The sequence below is a fragment of the Talpa occidentalis genome, unplaced genomic scaffold (genome assembly GCF_014898055.3).
Source record: "Talpa occidentalis isolate TD23 unplaced genomic scaffold, MPIMG_talOcc4v2.1 talOcc4.8, whole genome shotgun sequence".
NCBI lineage: Eukaryota > Metazoa > Chordata > Mammalia > Eulipotyphla > Talpidae > Talpa > Talpa occidentalis.
This window is the reverse complement of record NW_023605194.1, coordinates 74355063-74377433: the sequence shown is the minus strand read 5'-3', so window position 1 is coordinate 74377433 and position 22371 is coordinate 74355063. Positions and strand designations below refer to the sequence as shown.

At 54.7% G+C, this 22371-nt stretch overlaps 1 protein-coding gene across 1 annotated transcript in view; it reads right to left on the bottom strand.

Moving 5' to 3' along the window:
* The window catches only part of LRRN2 (leucine rich repeat neuronal 2), a 57488-nt gene extending 35485 nt beyond the window's left edge, over positions 1-22003 (bottom strand). Inside the window, exon 1 of the mRNA XM_037497463.1 lies at positions 21562-22003. The gene's annotated coding sequence lies outside the window, so the exon portion shown is untranslated. The remainder of the gene's footprint in view (positions 1-21561) is intronic.
* Positions 22004-22371: the final 368 nt, after the last annotated feature.

The window sequence follows — 22371 nt, the reverse complement described above, 5'->3', positions numbered from 1 at the left end:
CCTCCAGGGGCACTAAAATCATGGGGGCCGGTGACCAACATCACCCTCACAGGCCCAAGGGGAGGCAGGGAGGAGGCTGCAGAGAGCGGGGCTTCAGCTTAGGCCTGAAGAACTTTTCTTTCTTTCCTTTTTCCCTTCCTAGCTACCCTGCCCCGTAGCTACCCAGCCCCCTAATTACCTAGCCCCCTAGTTAGCTACCTACTCAGCCACCTAGCCACCCAGTTACCTAGCTACCTTGAGGGAGGATGAGTGCAGAGAGTGGAGACTAAGGTTTTTTGGCCTTTAAAAGTAGACAACACGGGGCCTCCCTGCTGGCCTGGGGGTTAAGTGTTAGCACTATCACTGCTGAGGCCTAAGTCTGATCCCCAGCCAAGGAGCTGACCCACATACAGCACGGCAGACCTCTCCTGTCACGCCCTGCTGCTCCCCTCAGCAGTGTATTTCAGTAGATCTGCCTGTTCTGCTCCCCACTCTGTCTCTGGTGAATCCTCTTACCCCCTGCACCTCTGTCCTGCACCCCAGCTCTTCTACATAAAAATAAAATCTTAAAAAAAATAATAAAAATAAAAGTGGACAACATGACATGATACTGAGCGAGAGAAGCCAAATACCCATCATGAGAAATTCAAAGACAGGAAATACTGATCCATGTTGCTAGAGCCCCCAACAGGAGTTACCTCTTTAGAGTCACTACGCACACAGAGGGCACGGGCCGTTTTCTGGGGAGATGGACATGTTCTGCATCTTGACCAGGGCTGTGGTAACACCCTGCGTACAGATTCACCCCTGCCCACCTGTCATTTGTGTGATTTGCTGTGAGGTCTCCCTCCATAAACATGAGGCGGAAAGTTACATCAGTGATTTTCAAAGCTTACTGTGCGTAAGAATCTTGTGGGGCTTATTTTAAAATGCAGATTCCTGGAACCTGCTGAGTTGGTCTGGAGTGTCGCCTGGGAATCTGCATTCTTAACATTCCTTCCTCCCGAAGGGTGGTCTGGGATGGGTGGTCCAGACCAACCCAGACCACACAGGCAGTTGGACGTTTTCCCTGGGCAGATGGCCAAAGTGCCCTCCTGCTGGGAGCCATGAGGGGCAGCTGGGCGGTGAAGGGCTCCCAGATGCCCTTGCAGGGAAGGCTAGAGGTTGGCCATGCTGCTGCATAGAGGAAGTACTATCAAAACAGCAGGAGTGGTGGTGGGTGCTGAGGGGCACCCCTGGGTGCCCAAGTAGGAGCAGGATGGGGTGGGACCTCAGGTGGGAAGACAGCTGCTCTGGGGAAGGCGTCTCCTCAAGCGCTCTGTACCCAGCGCCTGCTCTGGATGCCCGCGACTGGGGATTCACAGCAGTTGGCCCCAGCAGAGGGGGTGCCAGGACGGGTCTGGGGGTTTGCTGAGACGAGCATTCCTCAGCAAGCACCTGCTGCTGGTCAGGAGGAAGGACGTTGAGGCTGAAGACGAAGCGGGAGCGCCTGGAGGATGGAGAAGGTGTGGTGTTTTCGCAGACAAAGCCGGGCAGACTGAGTGTCCGTAACTGTGTGTAAATTGTGTCTTCTGAGGGAAGGCCCAGGAGGGCTGAGATATAGAAAGGGGAAGATAAATATGGAGTGTGGGGAAAGAAATGGGGGCAACATTTAGGGGAGAATTTGCTGGATATCAGGCCCTTTACAGAAACCATCTCATTTAATCCTCACAGTAACTCCCTGCCAAGGCCCACTTCTCTCCACCTTACAGATGGAACCAAAACCCAGAAAGTTCACCGATTTGTCAGAGGCCACAAGTTCAGAGTTGGAATTTGAGCCCAGGCCCAAATGACTGAACCCTACAGTCTTTTCCCCACTTCCTGTGCTTCCTCTCCACCTCTGACAGGGACTGGACCTCTGAGAATTTGCTAAATGCCTTCTCACTTGATCTTCACGAGCACCTTGTGTTAGATTAGTCCAAGTCCCATCTAACAGATGAAGTATTGACTTTCAGGTAAAGAATAACATGCTCAGGGTCAAGCAGCTGCTAAGTGGCTGGGACCTGGGCCATGGACACAAGTCAGTGCCTCTGAATTCACCACTCTCCCTTGTCTGGACCTGAGCTCACAGTCCTAAGTTTCTGGAATCCAGGATGCTACTGCTTAGGGCATGGCTGGGTCCATGATGACTTGAAATTAGTTTGGGAACTGAAATGACAAATGCCTCCCCCAACAAGGGAAAGTAGGCCAAGAAAGGCCTGGTGAGCCACTCATGGTTTTACAGGACTCTGTGGCCAGGCCTGAGACTAAGTCCATGTTTCTTCAATGGCTCATTCGAGGCTTTAGGGCTATTCCCTCAAGCTCGTATTCTTTGCTTCAGGGGCCCTTGGACTGTGGCTCGATGCCAAATGTACCAAGGAGGCACTGACTGATGCTGAGGGTGGGTGGAGAGCAGGGCGGCGCTCCTGGGGGTCTGCAGGTACAAAGAGCATCTGGAAGTGGCGGGTCTAGGGAATGTCACAGGCCACTGGATTGTGGCCTGACACAGGTCAGAAGGGATTGTCCCAGGCATTCTCCCTGGTTCACCTGCCCGTGACCGGGTTGACACAAATGAGGGAGGAATGGGCTGCCTTGAAAGCTGTGTTCCAGGGCGCCTGTCTGCAGCCAGCGCGGCCCCCAGTCTGCTTGTCTATGCACTTGGGGATCCATCACTCACCTGCTGGCTTCTCCCCAACAACCATTCTTAGCCCATCCTAGTTTCTCCTCGCTGCCTCCTCTGCTAGTGCTCTCCAAACCAGACCTAATTAGACCAGCAGATCAGAGGCGCTCAGAACATCTCATACTCTGAGCCCACGTGGGGAAGCTGGATTATCCCGCGAACCGCTTGTCGCGTCTGTTTGTGTTTCCTTGGATTATCCATTCTCTGCTCCCCGCCTTCCATCACCTCCCTAATGGGGAGGCAGGGCACAGTGCCCCACGGGCCCAGCATTCATCTTCCCAGCCTGACCCTCTTGCAGGCTATTAAGCTGCTGTTGCAAGATCTCGAGGAGGGGAGAAAAATGAAAACAGTGCATGGAGAGCAGTGGAGGGCAAATAGGACTCTTCTAGAAGCGGATCCATTGATAAGTCAGACGGAGAATAAATGGCCTGAAGCTTTGAAAAGCAGAGCTCCCCAGGCGGCAAGGCCAGGTAATGGACCTCCTCTCTGTGTGGTTCCAGGCTGGGAGGGTCTCTGCAAAAGGCTCAACACCCCATCCCGCTGAAAAATGAGGCAAAGGTTACTGGGGTCACAGCTGCCCCAACTCAATTTCATGATTAGCAACTCTCCCTGCCTTGCCCTGTTCCTCTCTTCCCAAAGCATCACAGCAAGAAAATATGGAAGCCGGAAGCCGACAGGGCAGCCTATTATAGATTCATGATTCCGGCTTCACCCGACCCTCTGCTGTGATCCTTTTATTTCTCTCACAGCTGCCCAGGCATGCTCCACAGAACCCTTGTCTAGATCCGCTTGAGACTCTGCTGCCATCTGAACCATCCTCTGGACAGATGACCGTGTGGACCTCCTTAACCTCATGGGATCAGGAGGATGGGGGGCGGGGAGATAGGTAGCCTGACCTCCCTCACTCCTCGCCTGCCTCACTCCCCACGCCTCTGCCTTCCTGCTCCTTCTCTCTTCCTTCCCTCTGACCTCAGGAAAGATGTGTGCTCCTCTGCAAAACCAATCTCCTCCCTCTCCACTTCCACAGGAAACTCAGTCCTTCATTGACCCGCTCTCTGCCTTTAAAAACAATAATAACAATGCCCCTCTTGTCTGTTTCTCTTTCTCAACACAGAGCCTTCTTGCTTATACCCCTGTGAGTTGATTTTCAATCTCATACTCTTCTCCAGCCAGCATTTTCTCGGCTTTCAGTCTCTGGGAGCTCCTGATGGACTGGTCAGTGTGGCTCACACCGGCCTTCTTGGCTCTCAGCACTCTGGGCTGGCTCGTCCTTCGGCCTGCGTCTCCCACAGGCTCACCCGCTTCCTGATGCACTCAGCCCACTCAGGCCACTCAGGCTCTGCCCCAGAGGCCATCTCCTGCTCTGATCTTTTCTCCCCCTTCAGTTTCTGAAAACACCAAGCTTCTGCCGGAGTCCTCAGAACACTGAACCCAAGTCAGACTCTCGGGCCCCTGCCCAGCATTGCCCATGTTCAAGCTAGCCGCTCTCTGACAGCTCACTGTCCCCCACTGTCCTTCCACAGCTCCAGGAAGAGGATTCCTCAGCTCTGCCTCTGAAGCACCCCTGACAACAGAGGTGATCATGCTCCGGGGCCTGAGGGGGCAGTTGCTGAAGGTCAATGCTACCTTGAAGTCTTTGCAGTTCTTTCCTCTAACACTTGCTCCCCAAGTCTGAGCCCACATGACACCACCACTGGCCACGAAGCGGGAGCCCCAGCGCCTCCAGGACACCGTCTCCAGTTCAACCTCTCCTGTTCCACAGCTCCCACTGGTTGGGCCCTGGATTAGGTTGGGCATTTAATTATTCCTATTGGCTCTGTGAGTCAGCCCCTTAGCAGGTCCCTGAGGGCAGGCCCACGACCTGGCCCTTCTTGTCTGTTCCTCCGGCCACAGCCCCTGGCAGGGATTAAAACCACAGGCTCCCTAGAAGTCCAGGGGACATGTTTCCCAGCACCTCGGTGAAAGCCCCACCCTGGAGACCCCATTTATCTCCAGTGTGTCCCTGGAGGCCAGTGTTGGCTCTCTTGGCACTGCCCCTCTCCAAACAGAGGGTGGCAGAGGTGCTAAGGAAGCCCATCTTCTGGGCACTGTGCCCAGGCTCAGCACTAGTCCAACTTGTGGTTCCTTTCCAATCACTTAATCGCATTTGGCTTTCCACGCCTGAGGTTGAGGACTCCCGACAGCTCCACAAATCCTCTTTAATGAATCCTCCCGAGGCCCCTGCTCCTCTTCCACGCACATCGACGCTCACGGGCTTTTCAGCTCCGGGTGGGCCCTTTCGGGACCCAGCCCATAGGTCTGCAGACTGCACAGCGCTGCCTGACCGGGAGCAGTGGGGCCTGACTAGCAACAGCTGGGGGGGAGGTGGTGACAAGCAGCAGGAGCTGGAAGGGTTTCTCTGCATTTTGATAAAACGTGCAACCTGCAAATTACATGCAAAATACCATGCAAATATGGCATATATTAATTTGAAATCAATAGCTTTGGGCATTTTAGACAATGAAACGTCAGCCCTGTAGGTGATCATATTTACTGTCCCAATTTTCCTTTTCTGATATTCTAAGTAAAACTGAAAGTGCAGTTATGTAAGAGATGGAGGGATTACTCCTCTCTCCTGAATGTCTCCGTGCTGGATAAATCAGACACTTCTACTACTTGTGTAAAGGGAGATGCTGTTTCATCCATATCCTCACTGGCAAACGCTGAGTCTGCGGCACCACCATGCTGAGTGCTAAGACAGCATCCTGAGTGCCCTCGCCCAGCTGAACTTGGTACGCTAAATGTCTACTAAGTGCCCATTACTAAATATTTATTAGTTGGGGGACCCTAGGCAAAAATAGCTTTCTCACTCATAAAAAGGGGTAACACAAATGAACTTCTATGGGTGAACCACTTATAGCCTGGCACGTCACGATCTCCAAGTATCACTCAGCGACACAAGGGAACCAACCTGATAAAGGCAACAACTTGGAGGAACCTCAAGGAAATTATGCTGACAGAAAGAGAACATGATTCCATTTATAGAAGAGTTGTGAAGTAGCGATCACTGAGGTGGTGATCAGATCCCCCGCCAGGGCTGGGGACAGATGTCCACAGCTATAAAGATTTGCACAGGGGCGCACTGTGATGGTGCACATAAGTATCTTGATTGTGGTGGTGGTTACAAGAAACCACACACACACACAGACATGCACATGCGCACACACATGTGCACACACATAGTGCACTATACCTAAATCAGATGTTAAGCTAGGGGAAGCTGAAGGAAGGACAGGATTTCTTGCACATTGCTTTGTACATTCAGCGATTCCTACTTACTTTAAATTAAAAAGTTTGAAAAGGTCTAGTACCTGCACCACAAGTCATCCGTAAGGTTCGGTGAGTTACATATAAAGCCCTGACATGGCATCTAGCACCTCAGTGCACATTGCTGATCCCAAGACCAGGTCCTGGGAGGACCGGTGACCCCAAGGCCAGGCCCTAGGAGGACAGGCACACGTAAGGCTCGTTTCTTTCCCCAAGCAGCTTACAACCTAGCAGAAGATGAAGACCCAGCAGAGAGATATTTATTTATTTATTTATACAAGAACCGGGATACAGGCCAGATGCACGGGAGGGTGAGAGGATTCACCAGAGACAGAGCGGGGAACAGAACAGGCAGACTGATGAAATACACTGCTGAGGGGAGCAGTGGGCGTGACAGGATAGGTCTGCGGCGCCATGTGGGACCCTTACCGCCAGGCCGGGATCGACCTGGCACTGCAGAGGCTGTGGACAGCTTCATGGCGTGGCGCTCAACCACCTGTGCCACCAGGGGCGCCCCCACAGAGAGATTTTTAATAGACAATGCAGTGTGCTCAGGATGTGGGAGGAGCTCGCTGAGCTCGGGGGAAGGTCTCCTTGAAAAGATGTCAGGAGCACAGTGCTGAAGCTTGGGGAGGTAAGGAAGGGGGAGGTGAGAAGGTGAGGGGAGCCGGTGGAGGGAACAGTGTGAGTGGAGCTCTTGAGTGTGGAGTGGCTAAATGAGATGGCTGAGGACCTGGGAGCTGCTGGTTCTGCTTGGGCTCTGGGGGGCAGAGAACAGAGGGGAAGAGGTTGGCCAACTTGGCGGGAGGCAAGCCAGGGAGGCTGTGATGCCTCAAGGGCTTGATGTCCTTCGGGAGGGAATAGAGGCCACCTCCTCTGGCAATTAAAGCACCCCATGCTTTGCTCTGCACAGTCTCAGGGCGCTCCTTCTCCTGCAATTACAAGAGGGGCCTGAACAGCCACTCTTGGCCCTTGGAACTGACTGAGGGACTCTGAGTGTCTGCGGCAAGTGGGAGGCCCAGCCTGGTTCCACGAAGCCAACATGGCCTGGCCTGGACCGCACCCCTCTGGCCTGGCCTCCCTCGCATGAAGGCCCACGGCTTCCCACTGGGCTGGGTTTTCAGTGCCACTCCCCACCTCCACTGCGGACACTGAAGCTGCACAGTCTACTTTCGAGGGGCGGGTCTACACAGCACAGAGCACACAGGTGGGGCCACAAGCACTAGGCTAAAGTCCAACTCGTTGCTGACACCCCCGGGACAAGCCTCTCCGCCTCTCTGAGCTGCGGGCTTCCCCAACCGTGGACAAGTAGTTAAAATATACACTCTGGTTTCCTCGCCAGGTGGGCCCAGAAGATATAAAAAAACTCACACCAAATCTGTGAAAGAGCTGTAGATTGTAAAGAAACCTTCCCATGTGGGGTGATAGCTATTCCTGAATGATCCATGGGTGAAGGTGAGTCTACGTCCCTGACTGGACAATCATAATAACTGTCCTTGAATCTGGGCAAATCCTACCTCGGCAAAAACAGGGAAAGGAAAGGGAGCAAGCAGGGTCATCTGGTCTAACAAAGCCACTGGTGCCCAGGAGGTGGTTTTTCCTTTTTTCTATGAGATCCTTTTTGTATTTGAAGACTTTTTGTTGGGGCCTCCCTGGTGGCGCAAGGGGTTAAGTCTCAGAACTATGAAGCTATCCACAGCCACTGAAGCATGAGTTCGAGCCCTGCCAGGGATCTGATCCACATGGCACAGCAGACCTCTCCTGTCTAACCTGCTGCTCCCCTCAGCAGTGTATTTCGGTCAGTCTGCCTGTTCTGCCCCCCACCCCCACTCTGTCTCTCACTCCCTACCCCTCTGGCCTACACCCTAGCTCTTATATACATAAATAAATGAATCGTTAGAAAAAAAAAATAAGGACCTTTTGTTAATGAACTCACACCCTAACATTGTTTGAACACCTAATCTGTGGTAAGCACAAGTGCTATGATGGGGAACCAATCAGTTAGGGTCTCTACCCTTATGGGGTCACAGCCTAGTGGCAGAAACAGATGTTTATCTAAAAAGCACCCACATACATAATTAAATATCATGACGTGTTATGGCGGAAGCATCCAGGACATGATGAAAATGTTCAGCAAGGGCCTGATAAAATTCTGGAGGTACCCTGGGGAAGTTTTTCTAAGGCAGGGCTGTTTGAGCTGAGATCTGAAAGATAACTACAATTAAGGAAGAGAAGTATGGTGTGGGAAGATAAATAAGGATCCAGGAACAGTGTGTGTGAAGGTCATGAGGCAAAAGAGACCTCAGCAGTTAAAGAATTAAAGGAAGCCATTGTGGAGCATACAACATGGGGTTCGGAAGTGGGGTGGTAGAATCTAGAGAGGTAGGCATGGTCTGGACCTACAAGGGGTTGCTGGGTCATTTTAAAGTGCACTGGGGATCACAGAAGAATTTTGAGAGTCTGGAAGAATGAGACAAGATCAGACTTGTGTCCTTAAAAGGTCATTCTAGTAGGTAATCAGAGACTGCACTGGAGGTGCAGGGTCGCTGCAGGTACACCAGTCAGAGGGGAATTCCAGAGGTCCGGGGGAGAGGCAAGGGCAGCCTGAGGTAAGAGGAAGCTGGGGTGATGGGGAGGAGTGGTGGATCCAGCTGCTATTCTGGAGCTGGACTAGGGAGGGCCTGGGAATGGACTGGACGTGATGGGTAAGAGAAGATCTGATGGTGCCTGCAGCTACGGCACACAGATCTGCTTTGTGGTGACACCACCTACAAGGCCGGCAACACTGGAGGAAGTTCAGGATGGGGTGAAGACAGCAGTGGGAGCTTTAGGAAGAGGATCACCACTCTGTCTCTAGATGTGCCAAGTCTAAGGTTTTCTTTTGAGACATCCAACTTAACTGGGCAGGAAGAAGGTGATGGAGCGGAGATGAAAAGACGCAGGCCACAGACATACATCCAGGTGTAGCCTATTTGTGGCCAATAATGGAAACCTTTACAAGATGGCCTCAGGATAAGACTCCCAGAACACATGGGCTAAGGATAGCCAACGTTTCTAGACAGAGAAGGGGAGGATGAGTCAGCAGAGAAAAAACAAGAAAACGGGGTGAGAGAAGCCAAGCAAAAGTATTAGGAGTGAAAAATGCTTCTGAGAACTTAAACACGTTGCCTGCATCGAGCGACATGGAGGATTGTTTTGGCAGCGCGATGGGGGAGGAAGCAGCCTGGGAGGTGCAGAAGTGGAGTGAGCCCGTGTACTCAACGCTTTCAAGAAATTTGGCTTATAAGGAGAAAAGAGAAAAGGCGGTTGGTGGCAGAAGTTTTGCTTAAGGAAGGCTTTTGGTGCTGCTGTTGTTTTGAAGATGGGAAGCTTGTTCCTGGGACGGGATCTGGAACAGACTGGCCTGCCAGGGAGCGTGGCCTCCTCTGCCGCTGCAGGGCGGGCTGGTGCAGAGGCAGGGGTGGGCGAGGCGTGGGGGGACGCAACGAGGGAGTTCTGTGACTTCTGTTTCTCTGTGAAGTAGGAGGTGAGGTCCTCGGTTGAGAGTGAGGGTGTGGGCGGAGGTTTGGGGCGGAAGGTGTGAAACAGTCATTGTGGAGAGTCAGGAGAGCGAACAGAGGGATGTGGCAGGAACAGTAGGCACTTTTGAAGAAAAAGTTGGGTTGGTGATGATGAATTTTTAGAGGTACCAATCTGCCTCCTTTTGTCTTTTTAGAAGGTTCAGTTGTCTGGATGCCGACGGAGTGATTAATCCAGAACTGGGATTTTGCCAGACTGGGGCAATAAAAAAACAGAGGTCAAGAGAGTTGAAGATACTGGCAGGCGAGTCCTAAGATGATGGAATATGGAATCTGTGATCATGTAAACTTGGAGACGAAGGCAGCGGGGGATGGATGGTGAGAAAAAGGTGTCCGGAGAACAAAGGACGGGGTGTGTAGTCACCGCACGGCCGGACATGGCAGCCAGATGGCAGACCACGTGCTCTGCGGTGGTTTTCAAGCAGTGGCAAGAGCTAGGGTGTGACCTTGGGAGGGCGTGGCTGAGGTAGGAAAGCCACCGAAGGGGCTGATGGGGCTGAGGAGGCTCGGTGAGCTGCCTGTCAGGGCACTGATCCCACCCAGGGCAACAGACAATGGCCTTGGAAAGGGGTGTCTCCGGGTAGAGCCTAAGGTTGCTTGAGCAAGGAGGGTGGCTGGCGAAGGGGGGCAGGGAGATGCAGGCTGATTAGAGATCTAGGGAGTATGTTCTCCAGAGGAAAAGGTCAGAAGAGAGCGGGAGGGGTCTGAGAAGGGGTCACACAGACACAGCCCAGGACAGAAGTCAGGAGAGTTTATCCAGTCCCAGCAATGCTAACAAACTCGAACAAGGACCTTGGACAAATCCTTTCTCCTCCTTGGCACCAGGTTTCTCATCAACAAACACAGGTTGGGGGAATTGGTTAAACAAGAGCTTCCCAACCAAATGGGCTGCGAGTGTACTGAGATACTGACCCCCTAGCCCTGGCTCAGTCGGAGGCCTGGGTGTCCAGAGTGAGCGCAAAGTCGGGAAGCAGAGGTCCTACACTGGCAGGGCCCCAGGCCCCTCTGAAGTCCTGTTTGCACATCTCTGATGAGCCTTCTTGGAAGGGGCTGCGGGGCGGTTGAGAGAACAGATAGGTTCCCCCTGAGGCAGAAGTCCATCTGCTGGCAGAAGCGGAAGCCAAGTTTCCCAGCACCCTCTTGCTCCCGTCGCCCCCTCCTTGCGTCAGCAGAGGTATTCAACACCTGCTGGCCACCCAGGTGAAGGCAGGTGCTCTCTTGGCAGGTGGCTGGGTGGTCACCAGTGGCCCCTGAAGCCTCAGCAGCAGCAGATGAAAGTGGGGGTGCCCCTGCACACTCTCGTGGCTCCCTCACCCCCTTCCCAGTTCTAAAAAAACAGACACCATTTCTGAGGAGTCAGGGAGCACAGCTCGCTGCCCGTGGCCCAGACAGCAGCTCCACAATGCAGACCCCTCTCTTGGGCCAGTGGCTTCTTGGAAAGCCATGGAAAATCCACTAACACATTGTCCTTGGGCAGCTCCCCCTACATCCCCCCGGGCAAGCAGCTTCCTGGGGGCTTCTGTCTCCCTCTCAGATGCTAGATGCTTAGAGAATACACAGGCAACCTAATTCATCAGGAAAGACGCAGCACCCAGCCTAGTACTTGACACTAAGTAGATGCTCAATGAATATTTGCTGAGTAAATCTAGACTATTCTGAAATATTTTTTTTAAAAGACAAGCCTAGAAAACCCATCAGAATTTCTTCAATTAAGCATCATATTGCTCCTGTTTGAGTAGATGATAAAGTCCACTTTAGAAATTCTTTATATTTATTGGTGCCTACTATGTGCCAAGAATTTTACAGCTTGAGCTGGTTTCATTTTCATCACCCTGGGAGACAAGGAACTGCATTTCACAGAAGGGCGGACTGAGTCTCAAAGGAGACAGTCCAAGGCACCGAGCGGTAAGCAGCGGTCAGAGGATTCTAAGCCGGAGGCATTCAGCTTCATAGGCAGTGCTCTTGCAGCACCCAGACTGCCCTTCAGGGCTAAGTAGAGGACAGAAGTGCGTGCAAAGGGGGCAGGCGGAGAAGCGTGCACAGGAAGACGGCAGCTACCCTCACCTTGCCCCCGGAAGCAGTTTTGAGGTCAGGTAAGAGAAGTGGAGGGTCAGGGCCTTGCTCCTCTCTCTCCTTTGATTGCTTGGCTGGTTCACCCTCTCCCTGTGCAAGCTGCCATTTCATTCAGTGCTGCCCAGCGCTGGGCATACCCGAGGCCAGGAAGCTGCCTCGCTCCCCTCCCTACACAGAGTGACCATGGGCAAGGAGGTACCCTTGCTCCCAGGGCCGGGGAGAGGCAGTGTCCGCAAGCATGCGTGGTCTGACCTGCCGAGGAGGAACATGGCTGTCAGCCTCCTCACACCTGCCCGCCTCTGCCTGACAGGTGAGCAGCTGTGCTCTGCATCTGTCTGTCCATCTGTCTCCCTCGGGGGCCCGGAGAGAGCTGACACTCTTCAGAGAAGGGAGGCCTGGATTGAAGCAGCCCTAGCGTGGGGTATCAATCATCAGGGAACAGGAAGGGCAGGAGGAAAGTGTGCCCTATGTCCACCCAGCCCCAAGCCCCCTCCTGCTGCCCTCTCACTCTCTCCTCACCTCTCTCCTCCCCTCCTTACCAGCTCCCCTAGCTCTGCCTGCCAAGCTCTGCAAATTACCACACATGCCAATAAGTCATTAGAACCAGACTGGCAAATGTGGGGTTGCCATGGAGACCAGCACCAGGCACTGGCAGCCCTGGGGGCTGGCCCATGGCTCAGGTGTGCAGTGGGGAGGCTGGGAAGGCCAAAACTCCTGGAAGACGGGAGCTAACTCGCTTGCTAAAGGGGTGTTGGTTCTAGGTGGGGCACTGTTCCACTGCCTCTTCCCCTCCTCTCCCAGGAGCTGGAGTGCCCACACAGCCTGGCGTGGGCCCAGCCCCCTCTGTGACAGAGATGTGTCCCCTCCTATGGGGTGGGTGTGAGAGAGCCCGCTTGGGGGCCAGACTGGGGCCAACCAGGCCCTGCCCTGAGCGATCCAAGCTAGTTACCTTTGTCTAGAGGAAACTGAGACCCAGTGAGGGTCTGAGGGCTCCTCTTCCTGAGCTTGGGACCCACATTTGCTTCTGCCCAGGGCTTAGCTCAGTGCTGAGGCCTTTATAGATAAAAACATAAACACATATTGTTGAAAATGGATCAGTGGATGAGGGAATGTGTGAAAGCATCTGGGGTTCTGACCAGACGGAGCAGACCCTGGACTGGGTCCTAGCTCTTTCACTTACTCAGCCACTTCCAGGCCTCAGTTTCATCATTTGGAAAATAACCGGGTTGTGTTACAACACAAATTTATTGTCTTACAGCTCAGAGGGCTAGAAATCCAAAATGTCTTACCAGGCCCAAAGCAAGGTGTGGCAGGGCTGTGTTCCTTTGGAGTCTCTAGGGGAGAATCTGTTTCTTTGCCTTTTCTAGTTTCTAGAAGCTGCCCACATTCCTCTTGACCTCTTCCATCTTCAATGGAATGGCTGGTCAAATCTTACATCCCTTCACTCTGACATTGACCTTGCCTCCCTCTTCCACATTTAAGGACCATTACATTGGGCCACCTGGGTCCAAAAGGACTGTGATATGATATGATATGATGTGATATGACATAATTACAATGAATTCCAAGAGAATCTGCTTCCTTAGAGGTCACAGATTAGTAACCTTAATCCCATCTGCAACCCGACTCCTCTTGCCATGTGACATAATATTCACAGGTACTGGGGGTCAGAACACTGATATCCCTGGGGGTTCTCTCTCTGCCTACCACACATACATAGTTTTGTTTTGAAAGAAGAGCATGACCTGTTCCGAAGTGCAGCCAGTGGAGCCCTCAGATTATTTCTAAGGAACTTTGGAAATACTTCCTACAATCTTCCTGCTAGCACCTTCCAGGCCCACGCCGGTCAACTCCAGCAGCTGAGAGATGGCTCTGACTTGCCCCCTTGGGAGACGGTGGCCTCTCTTCTCCTCCCAGATAGCTTCGCCTCTGTCCTAGCCTCTGCAAGATAGCCTCTGCCACCTTTCTGGGACCCGGTGGGGCTGAGTAACAAGGCTCTGAGGAGAAAGGTACCCTGGGTATGAATCACAGCCCTGGTGTTTTATGATCTTATGCAAATTACTCACCCTCCCTCAGCCTGACTTTTCCCCCCCCTCGATATAAACCAGCAGCTCATTCCCATTCCAACTTCCATCATACGTCCCAGGGGATCCCGGAAAAGAAATGTGATGTGGTAGGGGAAAGCTATTCTTTGGAGGAGCAGCCCTGGGGAAATTGAGGAGAAAAGGAACTAACATTTATTGAGCTTCTACTTTGTAGCAGGCACTTTACACAGATTAGCTCGTTTAGTGCGGTGGCTGAGAAACAGGGCTCTGGAGTCGGAAGACTTGGGGCCAAATTCCAGCTCTGCCACTTGCTGGCTACGTGCAGCCTCGGGCAGGTTACTTAATGCTTCCCAGCTTTGGTTTCCTCAACTGCGACGTGGGGAAAAATAAGCTACTTCACATTGTTCGATGGATCAAATGAGATAAATGCAGCAGAGCTTTGGGTACATCATACACATTCAACAATGTTAGCTCTTCTTATTAAAAACCCCAAGAAGTGGGTGTGATTAAGCTAGATTTATAGATGAGGGAACTGGGGCTCAAAGGGGTCAAATGCCCAAGGGCATGTGGGTAGCAAAGATGGACCCTAACCCAGAGCTGCCTCCAGTTCTTCTGGGTTGTGAGTCCTAAGGATGGAAGTGGCAGGTTCATGCCTACGTCTTTCAGGTGGATGTGCCAGGAAACCTCTGGGGAGTTGCTGGTGGGCCTGTCTCAGGAACAGAAGAGGGGCAAGGGCTGTGGAGCAGAATGCTTTTCCCTCGTGACCCTTGGCTCCTGCTCTTTGGCTGGGGGGGTGGGGGGGATTGATGGCGTTGGGGGTGGGGTGGGGGGGATTGATGGCGTTGGGGGTGGGGTGGGGCAGGGAGGGTCGGCCAGGCCTCTGGTGGGTTAAGGCACCGTCTTCACTGGAGGCAGCCCCCTCTCCAGCCAGAGGACAACCCCCACCCCCGTCACAGGAACCAACGTTCGCTCATTTGGGTGTGATTTCATTTCCAGTTCACTGTCTATGAAACTCATTGGAACCTTCTAGAGTAACCTACCAAACAGAAGCCCAGGTAGTAAGATAGTGAGGAGGGGAGACAATAAGCTGGTGGCAGACTGGGAATTAAAAGGAGATTTGAGGGAGCCACAGAGAACTGGGCAGGACAGCAGCGGGCCGAATGGGACTCATGGGCTGCCACAGGCTCGGAGCCTGCAGGTCCAAGGAAATGACTAGAGAGCTGGAAAAGGGACCTTCTCCAAACAAGAGGGCTTCAGAGGACAGAAATCAGCTGGCCTTGTGATCCAGGGCAAGAACGCTGGGGGTTTTCACGCTTTGAAGGCCTCCTGTCCCTGAGCAAATATGGGATGCCAGAAACCCAGATGGTGGGGCAAGCACTGGGGCAGGGACTGTACACACTTGCCGCCTTACTCACCTCCGGGTGCCCCCTGGCGCCCCAGTGTGGCCACCATCCCCCCCCCACGAAGGACATGCCCCCCCCCCACCTCCTGCAGCTCCACGCCCCACCTGTTTCCAGGCCCCAGTCGCAGCACCTCCCCCAGGAAGCGTTCCTGTGCACTCCCACACACAGCTCACAGTTCTGATAACATTTATAGTCTAAATCGCACAGTTTAGCACTTGGTTTAAATACTGTCTGTATTATTCCCTCGTTATTTCTTGTGAGTATAAGTTTTGCTTCTCCAAGGATCAGTAAGCCTCACCAGTGAAGCCTGAGAATTATGTTCTGTAGCACCCTGGCCCCCCCAGCCCGCCCCCCACAACGCCTGGAACAGCGCTCAGAGGGCACTTGTTGGGCAAGCACTGATGGACTAAATCAACTTCAATGGCCGGAGACCCACCGAGTGAAGCACTGGCGCAGATGCGTCACCCCTGCCCCAACCCTGCAAAGGCTTCCATATCACTCTGAGGAGGGACCGCACGCCTCACTCCAGGGCTCCCCAGGCCAGGGAGCTTTGTGATCCTCAAATCCAACAGGCACAGCCCTGCCTCCGAGCCCCTGTGCCTGCTGTTCCCTCTGCCTGGTGGGCCATCCCCATGGCTGCCCGTTCATCTTTACTCACCTGGTGCCTTCTCACTGAGGCCTCCCCAGGCCACTGTGCACAAGCTCCAGATCCCCTCTTCCTGCTTGCTTTTTCTCTTCAGCACTTGCCACTCTCTAACACACTATCTGTTTTACTGTCTGCCCAGAAAATAAAGTATAAGCTCCATGAGGGCAGAGGCCTCTGTCTGTGCCCCAGAGCCCACACAAAGGCTTAATGGACACTTGCTGAGTGAAGACACGCCAGTCCCACCCACTGTCTGGATTGAGGGCGCAGCCCATGTGCTCAGGGGGCAGAGGACAGGGACAGCTCTTGGTTCTCCCAGGAGGCGGAGGCCACCATCCCACCTGCCCCACTCTGGGCAAGCTGACACCTGAAGGAGGCTGAGCCCCAGTTCCCCTCCTCCCATTGCCAAGTCTGTTCAGAAGAAGAAGGTGGTGCAGGGAGCACGAAGGTAAAGCGTCAGGTGCCTCTTCCCGGCTCAGCTGTGACATCTGGCTTGGCCACCAACCACCTCTGGTGGCTCCACCTCCTGGGTTACCACCCGGGTCTCCCTGAGGACAGACCCAGGCAGTGGCCACCTCAGAATGCTCACGTGAGCAGATGCAGAGAAGACCCTCCTGCCTTCTCTCTTCCTCCTGTTTCTTGCCCCCGAGAAGCATGAGGTAAGACAGACCCACTTTTTCTGAGGGACCCAAGCTGCCTGCCCCTTCTTTCATGTTTTTTTCCCAGCCTGCCTTGTGAGGTGTTTGTAAATATGAACAACATACTTGCTCTTCCCCAGCGAGACAAGCCCCTGCCAGGGTGGGGCTGAGCCCACTCTTGCCCAAGCCCTCACCCTTGTGGCCCTGGCTCTGCTACTAGGGGACCAGCTTCTCTGAGGCCGCAGCTGTGTGGGCCCCAGGCACTGAGCTGAGCTGGCAGAAACAATGCTGTGACCTGGGGTGCAGAGGAAGATGGGAGAACCCTCTCCGAAGGTCCCCCAAGGGGACAGGTTATCTCTGGTCTGGACAGGGCAGGAGGACCTCCTCTCACAGGGAGGAAGGGGAATGAGCCAGATGACTCCAGAACACTCCCCAGGCCCAAAGGCTCACTAGAATCTGGGGGTGGGTAAGGAGCAGGTGTCTCCAGGGTTTTGTTGGCTGTGTGCCCTTGAACAAATGACTGACCCGCCCTTGGTTTCTTGTGTTTAAGTTAAAGATCTGAGAGTCCCTACCTGAGGCGTATTTTTGAGGATTGATGGCATAATGCAGGTGAAGCACTGGCACAGTTCTTGGCACACAGCAAGAGCTCAGTAAATGCCAGTCTCTATACCCAGCACTGTGACAACGTGAGGGTGGGCGTGGAGAGAGGTATCACCCCAGGAACCTGGGCCTGCTCTGCGCCTTTGTGCCTGCTTCAAGCCCGTCGAGTGCTGAGCAGCAGGGTGGAAGAAATATGCAGAGAGAGACACTATTCTACACCGCACCTGGCTAAGCTCAGCTCCTAATGGCAGCTCTCTCAGATCAAGGTGTCCCCAGGGAGGGCAAGAAACCAGAGGCCCAGGGCCACAGCACCCTGGGTCTGGAGCAGAGATGGCTTGATGTGGCCTGGAATATTTAGGAGGCAGGTCACTCAACTGGTCCCAGCAGGGACGCACCAGCTCCCCCCTAGGCTGTTCTTGATGACCTGCCAGCCCCACTGGAAGCTCAGCTCTGAGCATTGGAAACGAAAAGTCTGAGGTGTTTTTTCCAGATCTGCCTTGTGAGGTGTTTGTAAACATGAACAACATACTTGCTCTTCCCAAGCACATGAGCCTGTGAGACACACCCCTGCCAGCGCGGGGCTGAGCCCACCCTTGCCTGGGCCCCCACTCTCATAGGTTTAGAAATGTTGTCCTCAGGGCTCCTCACACACACAGAAGACACTTCCACAAGCCGACACCTTCGCACACGTGATTCCTATGCCATGGGCACCCTCAGCACCAGCACCCCTGGGCCCAACACCTCTGCCTGGCAGATGCCTTTCTGAGCTTGCCCAAATATGCCCTTTGCAATTCCTGTCCTAACCTGCAGACAGTCACCTCTTTACTGGCTCATCCCTGGATTACAGCACCTGTCTCAGCGTGCAAATGACCCCCCGTTACTGAGGGACCAGGGACAGCGGTGTCTGCAAGGCCCTCACTATAGGCCAGGACCGCGCTCAGCGCCTTGAATGTATTAATTCACTTAGCCCTGGTAACAACTCCGTGAATACTATTATTACCCCATTTACAGATGGGGAAACTGAGGCACAGAAAGGTTACACAACTTCACTAGGTCACAATGTCACCCAGCTAGAAGTGGTGGAGCCTAGATTGGACCCATGTGTGGCTCCAGAATCTACACTCTTACTGTGAACTCCTGGAGGTGGGGGCGACCCCTCCTTTGTCTCCTTGTCCTTAGCTCCTAACATAGGGCCAAGCGGGGGTTTAGAAAAGATGGGCTGACTGAGTAAGCATGTGGCTGCCCATGGCTAACTTGGAGAATATTCCAGCCTCTGAGCAGTAGACCCTCTGAGCAGCCCAAGACCTTCAGGGAAGAATAAGAAAGGCATCCTCCTTATTTGCCCTCTCTTAGTTAGCAATCCCACCATGCAGCTCTCTGTCCGGTTGTGTCCTCATTTGTTTGCAGACCTCTTGCCTTCTGGCTTTTGTTTCTCAGTTTATCTCCTGCCATTGTCCCCCTCCCCTTCTGTTTCTAGGGCACGTCCCCTTTCTTGTCCCATCCAGCCTTGTCTATTGTCCGTGTCCTTCCCGGTAGTTCTTGCAGACTCAAGGCCCCGCCTCCATTCTTTCCTTCGGGCTTTTATAGAGTCCAGAGGATGAGAACAGCAGTGACACTGACTCATTAGACTGGCTGTGGACCAAGCTCCTACACCCTGACCCTGAATGGAAACAGATTCCTATCCACTCTACCTGGATGCGGGGTGGAGGTGGGGTGGCTGCCTGCCTAGCTTGTCACAGGTCTGTGCAGGACCAGCCTCCCTGTCTACTCTCCCAGGCTCCCGACTCCATATACAAATTCCTCCAGGCAGCCTTCCCTGATCACTTGAGAAAGCTTACTCATGCCATCATTCAGTAAATCCCTACGTGTTCTAATATTCTGAAGAGACTGGGCATGCTCTTCAAAAAGTCAGTTAAAATGTCATCTTCAGATGACTGTAGAAGCTACCAGATGTCACAGTATCATGGGGCCCAAATGAACTGCAGCTAATTAGTGATTTCAAAATGGAGAGTTATGTGACCTGGGCCAATGGCTTACCCTATCTGGTGCTCCATATCCTCAGATCTCAAGCAGGGGATGAGAATTCCAACCTTCGAAGGTTGTCAGGATTGAATGAGGTCCTTTGTATAAAGCTACTACTTCGTTAGTAGGGGGTCAATAATACATTTGCTATTTTCTCCCTCCTTTGTCTAAAAGCACTTGCCTTCTCCTCAGCTGTCGCAGATAAATGGCGAAATATGTACTCTGCTCACGTCAGAGCAGTCCCCGGGATGCTGTCAGTTGTTGGGGTCATCCGTGATGAACTAACGTTGTTCACCGCCCCCCCCCCAACGCCCCAGCAGCCGGTCTCTGAAAGAACCCAGTAGGCACACAACTAATCAACTGGGAGGTCCACATACAAGTTCAGTTCAGCTCCAAAGCATGGAGGGTTGTGTGACTGCTGTGTCCTCAGCTCTTAAAATAGTGTAAGGCACATAGTAAGTGTTCAGTAAATTGGTGAATGAATGAATTTTGCAGAAAACCAGTAGGTTTTCTTTTTCCTTCCAAATAAAAAAATAAGATCAGTGGAGGCAGGTGGGGCAAATGGCAGGGTCCAGGAGACGCGCCAGGGACCTGTGCTGCCAGGCCTGCCAGCCTGGGCTCCTCCTCTGCAAAGGGGATGCAGCAGAGCCACTGGAGCGTGTGTTCCCACCTTCAAGAGGCTCAGGAGTGCGAGCACAGAACTGGCTCGTGGCTTCAGCTGCAGGTTTACAGGCGGGAAGGGGGGCAGAGGTGGGAGGAGGAAGGGGGAGGGCAGCGTGAGTGAGGGAAAAGGGAGCTTAGGAGATTCTTCTGGAGGAAAGAGTGAAGGAGAAAGAGAAGTGGAGGACGAGGGAGGCACAGGAAAAAAGAATGGGGAGTGGGGTGGAACTGTGCAGAGTTAGAGAGGAAACCTGCTGTATCAGCCTGGGTGGAAATGGCTCTGCAGACCTGAGTTCCGTGGCCACTGGGTGTTTCCTTTGGGCCAGGCCACGCTGGGGGAGGTTGTGGGTTTGGGGGTGCTCCTGGATTCCAGGTGTCTGCCAGCCCCTGAGGTACAGAGGCTGTAGTTCCAATCTTTCCAAATAAAGAGCTTCTATCCAGTCCCAGGCAGGAAGGAGGAGCCTTGGAGAGAGCCAGCCCAGGAGATGGAGAGGGCCTGCAAGGCTGGGGCCCCTAGTTGTGCCCTTCTCGGCCCATCATCTCCCCACAAGGGCAGCTGGCCAGCCAGGAAATGGGTCAGGTCACCCACATGTGACTTTTTTCTCATAACAATAAGGCCTGCAAGCAAAGGGACACCAGTGGCCTGCACACAGCCCTGCCGGCTCCATGTCCAGTGCTCTTTTTTGGAGGGGCCTTTAAAGAGCAGTGGGCAGTGGGAGGAGATCCTAGTCTTGTCATTCAAGAAGAAGACGCTGGGCCAGAGCCGGTTCCAGGCAGGCAGGGAAGGGAGGGGGTGCTGCTGGGGACCTGTGTGCATGGAGGATCTCTGGGAGGAGGTGAGCAAGCTGGCAGGAAGCCACCCCCTGACCACTCTACTATCCCACATCCTGGGGTCTTTAAGCAGAAGGTCTGTTCAGTCCATCTCTGGCAACTGAGTGCTGTGCCCAGCCCACCCTTCCCGACCCTGCCCGCTGCCCAATTAGAAGCTGCGTTGGCTCCAACAGATGGGAGCTGCGGCAGCCTGAGAACAGAGCACAAAGCCAGGCTGACATTTTCCTTCCTGTTCGCTTGGAGGGGGAGGAAGAACAGGAAGAGAGGGGGAGCATAGAAACACCCCTAGGCCCACCCCCAGGGGCCAGGTCTCCACACCTCCTTAGCGTCTCAGCTCAGCTCTAAAGCAGCCCAGTGCCCCTCACCCAGTAGCTCTTCGAACCTGGGCGTCTAGTCTGCACCGCCCTTCGCCTGCAGGACAGACGGACCACCTGTGGCTGGTCAACCCCTCTGGTGTCTAGGGGGCTGCGGTGGGCCAGAGCTCGCCCGCCCGAGGATTCTGCTTCCCACTCCCAGGGCCCAGGGCCCTCCCATCCCCCACCCCAAAGGTCCCATCCCAGGCCGCCAGCCCACCAGGGGCCTGACTCCTGGCTGCAGAGACTTCGGATAGACACCAAGGCCACCGCGTCCCTCCACCCCGGCGCGGACACCTGAGCTCCAGGGAAGGGGAAGTCCCCGAGGCGCAGGAGCGCTTCCACCCCCCGAGCCCGCCCCAGTCACGCCCTCCCTAACCTCTCTGCCGCCGCTCCGCTCCTCGACATCTCTACCCAGCAACAGTTTGGGTGGCTCAGGCCTCTCGGTGGATGAGGACCCGACGCCCCCTCCCCGGCGCCCCGTCCGGAGCGCGCAGCCGGCAACCTTCTTTCGCTTCGCCAGCCCGCCTTCCCTCTCCCTCGCGGCCGCCTCCCTCCCCAGTCCCCAGCTCCGCTGCAGGCATCGCGGCGGCCGCCCGCGGCCCGGCCCTCCCCCCGCCCCCGCTCGGCTCTGGAGAGCAGCGGGGCTGTGTCCCCCGCAGCCACGCCAGCGACCTCGGAGCCCCCAAGCCCCAGCGCAGCCGAGGGGTCAGCCCGGAGCCGCACACTCACCCCGCGGGCGCCGTCCGGGCTCCCGGGGCCGCCGTCTGCCGCCCGCGCCGCGGCGCACCTCTCGGCTTCAGCCCGGGTCGGGTTGGGGGAGGTGGTCCGCGCCCGCCCTCCGCGCACCGCCGCCTGCACAGGCCGGGGCGGTTCGGGGGCGTCTTCCCAGCCGTGGAGTTTTCCTGGGAGTGGTTCTGGGGCAGAGGCGGGGAGGGCGATGGCAGAATAACAATCTCCCCACCCCCGCCTGCGCCCCCAGCGCCCCGGGCTCTGCGCCTCTCTTGCGCGTGGTGGCCCGGGGCTGGCGGGCCAGCGGGGCGATCCCTCTGCGCGCTGCTGGTGTGCAAGTGCACGGAGCAGGCCCTCGCGGCGCCCCGCGCCCCCTCGCGCGCCCCTCCTCCTGGCTCCGCGCTCGCCCTGCTCACTCGCTGCTCCAACGCTCTCCCAACCTCCCCAGCCCACTCCGGGCGCCTCCTCCCCGTCTGCCTGCCACGCCACCCCCCTCCGGTCCCGCTGCCATTTTAACTCTTGAGTGACCAAGGCCCCCTCTTCCAAAACACATACACACCCCGAGGGAGGAGTTGGGTGGGGCCAGATGCTAGAGCTCGAGGATCTGGGACCCGTGGTGTTCTTGTGCCTTGTGCTCAAGGCTTGGCTGCAAGAAGGGGTCACTGCACCTGGGTGTGAGAGAAGGGGCTGGCTTTTCCGATACTGCTTCTCACCCTCCGGCACAGGCCCTCAGGAGGACTGATGGGAAATTCAATGGCTTTCAGAGGGCAGGTGCAGCTCACAGGGAAGACATGTGTCTGAGACCACATT